This window comes from Microtus oregoni, unplaced genomic scaffold, assembly GCF_018167655.1.
Source record: "Microtus oregoni isolate MIOR12 unplaced genomic scaffold, Mior012 000052F_003, whole genome shotgun sequence".
Taxonomy (NCBI): Eukaryota; Metazoa; Chordata; class Mammalia; order Rodentia; family Cricetidae; genus Microtus; species Microtus oregoni.
In genome coordinates this window covers 368,627-378,322 of record NW_024543815.1, presented here as the reverse complement: position 1 = coordinate 378,322, position 9,696 = coordinate 368,627, and positions in this window count along the sequence as shown.

Below are 9,696 nucleotides of genomic sequence, written 5' to 3'. Positions count from 1 at the left end.
ATTAAACCAAAAAGTAAACAGATAAATACACAGCACTGCCATAAGAAAGGTTTTGTTTTCTGAGACAGAGTTTTACCATGTTTATTAGTTGCTTGTCGCACTGCTAGGATAAAATACTCCAATAAGAGGAGCATAGTGGAGAAGGCTTGCTCTCGGGCACAGTCCTAGGGTACAGTCCATCGTGGCAGGAAGGCATGGAGGTGGGGCTTCGGGTGGCCACACACTGTATCAGGAAACAGAGGGCGATAAACACTAGTGCCTAGCTCCTATTCTCCTTTTTATTCAGTCTAAGAAAGGTGCCTCCTTCAGTTGGGGGGGGGGTCTCACCTAAATTAATCTATTCTAGATAATTTCTCACAGGCATGTCCAGAGGCATTACTTTATGCCCTAAGTGTAAAAGAAAATAATTAGATAAATGAGAAATGAGAGAAAGGAAAACTAAATCTTAATGGTCTGCTGTGGAATAATCCTGTACACAGTGTAATATGGCAGACCTGCTTGTTGGGGTTTTTGTCCTGCCCAGACCACATATTGTTTATAAATGTGCTTTTACATTTAAAGGGGGATATGATATAGATATGAATAACTTCCATTTGTATACATTTGGCTTTATTGATATAAATTTAAGGTCAATCTGGTTATATGTATATTTCTGCTCTTGATTAAGGTATTGTGATTGCGTAGTTTATTTAAAAATGTAAAATTAGGAAATATAGGTTGTTAATAGATAATCATCAATAATAGTCAAGCTTGCAGTCATGTTAGCTAGATTTTCTAGATATATAGAGATATATTTCAGTTAGATAGGCATTCTTCATTTCTTTCAAAGACTACAGAAAATGGCATTTTAAATGCTTTAATAACTTAGGGCTTTTCATGACAGTGAGACACATCTGCTCCTGGCAGCACCAGCTACTTCAAGAGGAAGATGGGCATCAAAGAGGCTCCTTATGACAAAGAGGCTCCTTATGGAATTGGTTAGCCATTTGGGCAAGAAACTGCTCCTGCCTGGACTGTTGCATAAACTGGACACTAAGAACCCACAGAGAGAGGACTGCTGAACTTTCCTAAAGGTGAGATGATCCTTCGGGGTTCCTGATTCATGAAAGAGTCTGTGAGACATTCTACAGGACACAGAAAAAAAAAGTGACTGAACAGCCTTTGAAATTTCCTGCTTCATGGAAATGTCTGCTGGATACTATGAGCCTGTAGGCCGAAGATGGATGCCCCAACAGTACAGAAAAACTTTGGGTGACTGTCCAGGCAGCAAGATGTCACTGTCATTTCTAGAGTTTTGGAAGCTACTTAAATGTACTTCCTGTTTCCTTAGGTAATATTATATCCTTTTGGAGTCTTTGATGGAGTTGAAGAATAGATAGATAGTTATAGTTTTCCTTTGTTACAGTAAAAGATAAAATAGATCTAAATATAGTAACTGTAATTCTTGCTTGATACCTATTATATGTAATTTTATTATGTTAAAGCCTTCCTTTTTGTTTAAACAGAAAAGGGGAAATGGTGTAGAAGGTCCTTCTGTATTTGTGTTGCTTTCATTGGTTATTAAAGAAACTTCCTTGGCCTAGCTGATAGGGCAGAACTTAGATAGGCAGAGAAGACAGAACTGTATTCTTGGTGGAATAAAGCAGATAGAGCCCAGATGCCATGGCTCTTCTGCCCGAGACAGACGCAGGTTAGACTCATGCCAGTAAGCCACAGTCAAGTGGCAATACACATTAATGGAGATGGGTTAAACTAATATGTGAGAGTTAGCCAATAAGAGGCTAGAGCTTATGGGCCAAGCAGTAATTTGATTAATACAATTTCCGTGTGATTATTTCTGGTATAAGCTAGCCAGGCAGCTGGGATGAAAAGCAGGCCCGCAACCTCCTGTTACAACACTGTAAATACATATTACTCTCATAAAGAAGCTAATTGGCCTATAGCAAGGCAGGATAAAGTTAGGCAGGACAATCAACCTGTGGATACTGGAATGAAGAGGGGCAGAGAGAGTTGCTGAGAGATGCAGAGAGAGCAAGATGCCCATATCATACTGAGAAAGGTACCGAGCCACATGATAAGGCATAGATAAGAAATATGGGTTGATTTAAGAATTAGCTAGTAACAAATCTGAGCTATTGGCTGAGCATTTGTAATTAATATTGAGTCACCGTGTTGGTTATTTGAGAAACAGCTGCAGCACAAGAAAACTCTGCCTACAATGGTCATTTCTGCCAGGGTGAAAGCTGGCATCACAGGAAAAGCTGTGGTTCTGCCCTGTGATAGACACTGAAACCATCCTACCACACATGGCTGGAGACTGTGGCTCAGAACTGGAACACTCACCTGGCATGTGTAAGCCTTAGATTTAGCCCCCATGCCTTCTGCTAGAAGTACCCATCAATATGCTTGTACAAGGAAAAGTGATTTACCCACTTTGTCCTCCAGGGGTCCTGATCCAATACATGACCCAAACTCGTTATCCACAGTTCTGTCTGACCAAAGGACAGTTCATTAATAAACCAGAATGCTATCCTCCTTTTTACAGCTGCTGCCTTTTAAGCTATGGCTGTCCTAGTCAGCAACTGCAACTCCAAGGCTACCAGCAGTGGCTAGGCCACCAGAGTCACAGCATGAGGAAATAAATTCTGTTCCCACAGGCATCAACTCTTTCAAAGCTACTAAGAGAATTTATCTAAAGCTCTGTCTTGCTAAAGAACTCATTATTCAAAGGTTGAGGTAGAATCCTACTTCCCAGAGAAGCTGAAGAGCAAGCAGCTCACCTCCTTGCATCTCCCAAGAAATCCTCGTGCTTTTACTGGCCCCTCCTTATAAACTCTTCTCTGTAGAGCCCATGGGTCTACCCCTGCTCCGGGGGTTCATTTTTGAGGACAGTTTTTGGCCAACCAGCTAAACATCCTGTTTGTTCTTGTGCACCCTCCACCATATGGGTCCTGGGGACTAAACTCAGTCAGGCCTGGTACCAAGCACCTTCTCTCACTGAACCATGTTGGGAACCCAGCTGTTGTGGAATATTACTTTGACTAGGAAAATTGTGTTACATTTGTTCATGCTGCATTTGTGTAAAGATGTACTGCTGTTTCACCTGGCCTGCCTAAGGCACCTGATTGGTCTAATAAAAAACTGAAGCGCCAGTAGCTAGGCAGTAGATGGATGGGTGGGGCTGGCAGGCAGAGAGAATAAATAAGAGAAGTACCTCCTGGTACTTCTGTTTGTGTGTTACTTTTGAAAGACCCTCACCCAGTTGGGTGCAGGTCCAAGAGGGAGAAGCCCCACGACTCAATTAACCAGTCCAGCAGATGCAAGAAGCAAGAGGCTTTATTAACTTATTAACTATAGCACTACCAGGTGTCTCTAGTCTCCAAAGAGGTAGAGCACCCCAAACAGCAATTCCAGCAAGTTTTTATAGGCAATAACCACAACATTATATAATGGGTACGGGGTGCAGCATGATTGGATACAACATTAGCATATTGGGTCAGTCCTAGGCCATAGTTGTTTGTTTCCCAGAAATACCATAAAAGATGTTGACATCAACCACGAACTCTGTCTGTACTAGTTTGGGCACCAGGTGTTTCCTGACTGGTGGGTGGCACAAGGTACTATGGTCAAGGTGCAAGCTACAACTGAGGATGTTTTGCAAGTTTGGCAAGTTTTGTACTTTTCCACTGCTGATTGCCATCTATCTAGGGCATGTGCTAAAAGCAGCTGCAAGTAGGCTTTCTGAGTTGGGGTCTTATTTGAGTTGGGGTCTCACACTTTCATCGGTTAATGAATAAAGAAACTGCTTGGTCTGATAGGGCAGAACTTAGGTAGGTGGAGAAGACAGAACTGAATTCTGGGAGGAGCAAAGCAGAGTCAGGAGAGAGCCACCATGGAGTCGCCAGAGACAGACATGCCGAATCTTTCCTGGTAGTCCACAAACTCGTGGTGATATACAGATTAATTTATAGAAAATGGTTAAATCAAGATGTGAGAGTTAGCCAATAAAAAGTTAGAGCTAATGACCAAGCATTGTTTTAATTAATACAGTTTCTGTGTGGTTATTTCAGGTGTAAGCTAGCCGGGCAGCCAGGACAAACAAGGGGCCCGCCCCTTGCAACAAGAGGAGAGAGAGAAAGAGAGAAGAGAATGAGGGAGAAAGAGACGGAGACACTTGAAGCCAACCAGCCAAGCCACCAGCCAGACTTGGAAGAAGCAGGAAAAGTAGGGCATACTGAGTGAAAGAAAGGTAAAAAGCCCCAAAGCAAAACATGAAGAGAAACAAGTTAATTTAAGTTATAAGAACTAGTGAGACAAGTATAAGGCTGAGCATCCATAACTAATATTAAGTTCTGTGTCATGATTGAGGGGCTGAGAGTTTGAAAAAGCCTGCTACACCCAGCCACAGTTTTATCAGATTACATCCTAACCAAGGTACTTTTGGAGCCACTCTATAATTTCACTTATCATTAAAGGGAGGAAGGGTTTCTTGGCGACCCTTTGAGATGTGGTGAGAGTGGAATTACCCACTGCAGTGGCCCTCACAGGGCTCTCTTTGAAAAGCCCGTGCCCTCTTCCCCGAGTGTTTCTTTCTACCTCCTGTGGTTTAATTTTGCTTTTTCTTTTTTTCAAAACAGGGTTTCTCTGTGTAGTCCTAACTGTCCTGGAACTCGCTCTGTATACCAGGCTGCCCTTGAACTCATAGAGATATGTCTGCCGCTGACTCCCAAGTGCTGGGATTAATGGTGTGGGCCACCATATCTGGCAATTTATTTTTATATACATGTATGTGTTGTGCGTGCTTGTCTATGTGTGCACCGGGTTTATGTAGTGACCATAGAAGCCATAAGAAGGTACCAGACTCCCTGGATTAAGAGAAGTGCTCTTCATCACAGAACCATCTCTCTCATGCTTAAATTTATGTTAGAAATCTATTTTTATTTTATTTTATTGAGACATAGTCTCACTATGTCTTAAGGTTGACATTGAACTTAGCATGTAGATCAGGATGGCCTTGATGCACCTGCTTCCCAAGTGCACCACTGTACCCAGCAGAAATCTCTTATTAATAAATTCCAGTCCTCTTTGATACTGGCTGATCCCAAAGTTCTTGCCTGGGGCAAATTCAAGGATGCAGTGTTTTGCTAGTAGAGGTCCCTGAAGGATAGGGACCTCAGTTGACCAACTCCATGTTGGGCTGTGTCCCCTTAAGCATAGTGACCTCAGCTGTCCCACGCATACTGGGTTGTTGTCTCCTGCTGTATTGCTAGTGACAAGGCCGAGGTGATAGAATCACGTTTAAGGGCCTCTCTCCCCACAAGCCAGCTAGATTCCTTGCCTCTCTGAGAGGCTTTGGACACATTCCTTGACATTCCAGTCACTTAAGGAAGGCCTTTAAATAGCACTGGCTAACCCACTGAACAAGTTAGTACTACCTTATGCAATATAAGTGGGTTTTCTTTTCTTTTCCTTCCTTCCCTCTTTCTTTCTCTTCCTTCTTTTTTTGTTAAAACAGAGTCTCGTGTGCCCACCAGACTGGCTTTGAGTTCCTCAACCAATTACAGGCATGAGCTACTCTGCCTGTCTGTGCTGGTGATACAGCCCAGGGCTTTGTATATACAGGGAAGCCAGTGCTATGCCAACTGAGTCACAGCCCCAGGACTCATGCACCTAGCTTAGTTCTTAATTTTTATTGTATTTCATGTGCACGGATATTTTGCCTGCATGTGTATCTATGTATTGCTTTCATGTCTATGGCCCATGAAGGCCAGAAGAGGGTGTCAGATCCCATGGAACTGGGAATAGACAGTTGTGAGCTACCATGTAGGTGCTGGGAATCGAACCCAGGTCCTCTGAAAGTGCCCCCAGTGCTCTTAACTGCTGAGCTACATCTCCAGTCTGTTATGCACCTACCTTAACAGTCTTGAGTGGGGACTGAGGAGATAGTTCAGTGGTTAAGAACACTGGCTGCTCTTCCAGAGGACCTGGGTTCAATTCCCAGCACACACATGGCAGCTCATGGCTGTCTGTTACTCTACTTCCAGGGTATTTAATACCTCCACACTAATGCACATAAAACAGTTAATTAAAAAAAAATGGTTTAATTTTCAGGCAAATGGATGGCTCTAGGAAAAAAAATTGAGTGAAGTAACCCAAACACAGAAAGACAAATAAAATATGTACTCACTCATAAGTGGTTTTTAGACATAAAGCAAAGACAAACCAGCCTACAGTTCACAACCCCAGAGAACCTAGACAACAAAGAAGACCCTAAGAGGGACATACATAGATCTACATAGGAAGGAGATAAAGACAAGATCTCCTGAGAAAAATAGGAGCATGGGAGTCACAGGAGAGAGTAGAAGGGGAGAGTGGAGGAAGGGAGGGGAGCGGAGAAAAATATAAAGCTCAATAAAAACAAAAATAATAGTTTAAGAAACAGTCTTGAGTGAAGATAGCCTTAGTAAACATCACTGACTAGTTTCCAGCGTTTTAACAATTGATGGCTGACATTCAGTTTTATAGGATTTTGTTATTCCTATCGAACTGTGCTGAGCCCTACCATGTTCGCCCCACACAGTCAGGAATAAAGGAGTGCTGTGGGCGGTGATAGTCTGAGGGCTTGGTCTTTTGGCAGAGGGTTATGGGTGGCAGAGAGTTATGGGAGGGGCCAATGCAAGGACTCAAGGACAGCTGCACTGCCTGCATCCAATCCAGGCAGAGGTGGGTGGCACAGCAGATAAAGGGAGCAAATCCTTTGGGTTAGGTGGTAAGCCTGAGTCAGTGAGTGAGAAGTAGGCACTTGTATAAGCCAATCCAAGTGGTTCCTGGGCGTTGACAGTGATAAGGGGCAGTCCCTCCTTACTAGCATTATCAGAAAGGTCAAAGAGAAACAGCTGGGACAGGCATGTTTCTGTGGGAGGTCTTTGTACAATTGAATTGGATATGGTTTTGGAATCAGGGAAAAATAACAAGTCTAGCTATGACAGAGAATAAGAGTTCAAAAAGTGGGTGCATGCTGTCAAGCTATGAAACGGCACAATAAGAGGCTGGTGAGTGCCTGACTTCCCTCTGCCCTTCCTTCCTATCTGCATTATCCCTTCTCTGTGGGACCACACTCATCCACAGACAGACACCTTCTGATGCTACAGCACCTTCTTTCTGGCAGGGTGCTCCTCTCAGAGTTGCTAGACGCAGAGGTTTGAATGTGTCCTCCAAAGGTTCATGGACTGAAGGCTTGGTCTCTAGTGGGTGCCACGGATGTGTGGGAAATAAGTTGGGCTTGGGGGACATCAGATTCTGAACCTTTAGACCCGTGACTGAGTTTGTTTTATAGTCTGGAGACAAGGTCTCCGGTTGATCTGGCTGTCCCAGATCTCCCTATGTAGCCAAAGATAGGCGTGTGCCACATTCAGCTCAGTCAGAGCTTGTAAATCTCTTCTTTACAAAGTGCCTTCTATCTGGTATTGTGTTATAGCAACTCACGGTGGATTAGTGCAGGAGGTTAGTACTGTGAGATTAAAGTTGTAAGAGATTGTGACTTCTGTCTGGGGCATTGCCCACGGCTCTTCCTCCGACATCAGCTGGCTTCCATGATGTGAGCTGCCCTGTGACCTTTTGGAGAGGCCTCTGAAAAACAAGGGAACATTGGGTGAGTGGGGTTAGAAGCATAACAGCAATTGTACCTGACACCGGGGGGCAAGTCCAGGGACTTGGGGGTGGGGGCAGGTGGCTCTGCCTTATTTTCAATCCTGTGTGTTCTTTAAGGGTTTTTGTCTGTTTTGTTTTTAGGGACCAGAGCAGGACTTGGGTCATTACCTTGTTTGTTCAGAGCTAGCCTACTGTTAGCCACGGTCTTTTGGGTGTTTCTGGATTCCCAAGAGTTGAAAGTTTAGCTCACACAGATTTGCAGGATAGCTTTGTTCAACTGAAAGGGTAATGCAGGCTGGGGAGGCCCCGCCGTTCAGACAGGGGCCACATGAATGGCAGCACACCAATGCTGGGCTTCTTTCCTGGAGTTCAGGAGGAGGAAGGGCTGATTACTATTTTCATGGATAGATTAGATCACACATGCGCTTTCCTGTTGTCCTCCCTCTTCCCGTAACACGTCTGATCTTAATTATATCATGTCCGATTTCACATAGGCTAAGATGGTGTCCAGTTTCAAACAGGCTTAAGATGGTCCCTAAAAGGTGACCAGAGGGCCAGGTGCATGCTTTTAATCCCAAAACTGGGGAGACAGAGGCAGGTGGATCTCTGTGAGTTCAAGGTGTGCATGGTCTCTGGAATGAAACCCTCATGAGTTCCTGATGGCAGGGAAGTGGTTTCTGGTGGGCTTGCAGCTGAAAAATCCCGAGAGCTAGGGTGTGGCCATTAGTCAAGTAGTCAACTAGAGTCCTATATAAGCTGCTCTGAAACACAATAAAGGTACATTCTTGTTTCAAGGATAACCTTTCTTTCTCTCTCTCTCTCTCTCTCTCTCTCTCTCTCTCTCTCTCTCTCTCTCTCTCTCTCTGTGTGTGTGTGTGTATGTGTGTGTGTGTGTGTGTGTGTATGTGTGTGTTGCAGTCTCCAGCCCCTTGCCCAAGTTGCAAACTGTTGTGTGGTAGATGGGCAGAACGGTACAAGTGGTCTGTACAGCAATGACCTCAAAATGAAAACAATGTACAAGTATCTTGATCAGAGGTAGAAATGTATATTACAATATGATAAATACATCCTAAAATTGTATCAGTATACAAAAATGTCTTAAGCAGAGGTAGAAGCATACATGCATACAATATGTTAAAATAACTTTGCCTAGGTATACAAACATTGCAGACAAAAATAGGAACATATTAATATAATTTAAGTTTGTATCACTATGCAAGAATATATACCAATATAAATTGCCTATAAATAATAGCTCACAAGTATTCACTCTATTACTATTATTAGTAGTGTGAGTAAGCTCACACTAATCTATTATCACATCCAATTTCCCTTTTTTTCCAAAGAGATCCCTGAGCCTACATAATTTCCCCCCAACCCTATACCAACTATATTCAACCCCTAATTGATGTTCCTAACCCTGAGGACAAACTTTGTCAGGAGAGGAGACATCACCTACTAGAATTACTGTAATGGGGACAATGTTCTTTCTATGGGATCCTGTGAAGGTAAAATGATGGTTAAGTTTTAAGATTACTATTTGGTATAATTGCAAATAGTATCTGAGTATTTGGTACGGATTTTCTGAGGTTCCTGTTTGGAGTTTGACCAGAAGTTTCTAAAAAGGTATACCATTTCAGCTAACCAAGTTGGAACCATCTTGAGCAGCTGGGACCCAAAACAGGTCTTATAGTAGCACTATAAACATCATGACATCATGGCCCCACGTTGGGCACCATGGGGTTTGGGGAAATGTGCATGAGCTTGAGAAATTTTCAAGTCACCACGCACTTAGCTCCGCTTTGTTTACAAAAAAAAAAAAAAAAAAAAAAAAAAAAACCACTTCTTAGGAGAAAGCAAGCCAGGCGGACAGGAGTGGGAGACCTTATGGGCTGTGGACCGTTTGGGGCTTTTAGACCGGTCCTCCTGGTAGGTGTGGAGTCAGGCCTCATGTTGGGTGCCAGATGAAGATGGAGGCTAAAAAGAAATCCCATACTAGCTCAGAATTGAATATAATAAAGGGTTATTTATTTAGGGGTAGACTCA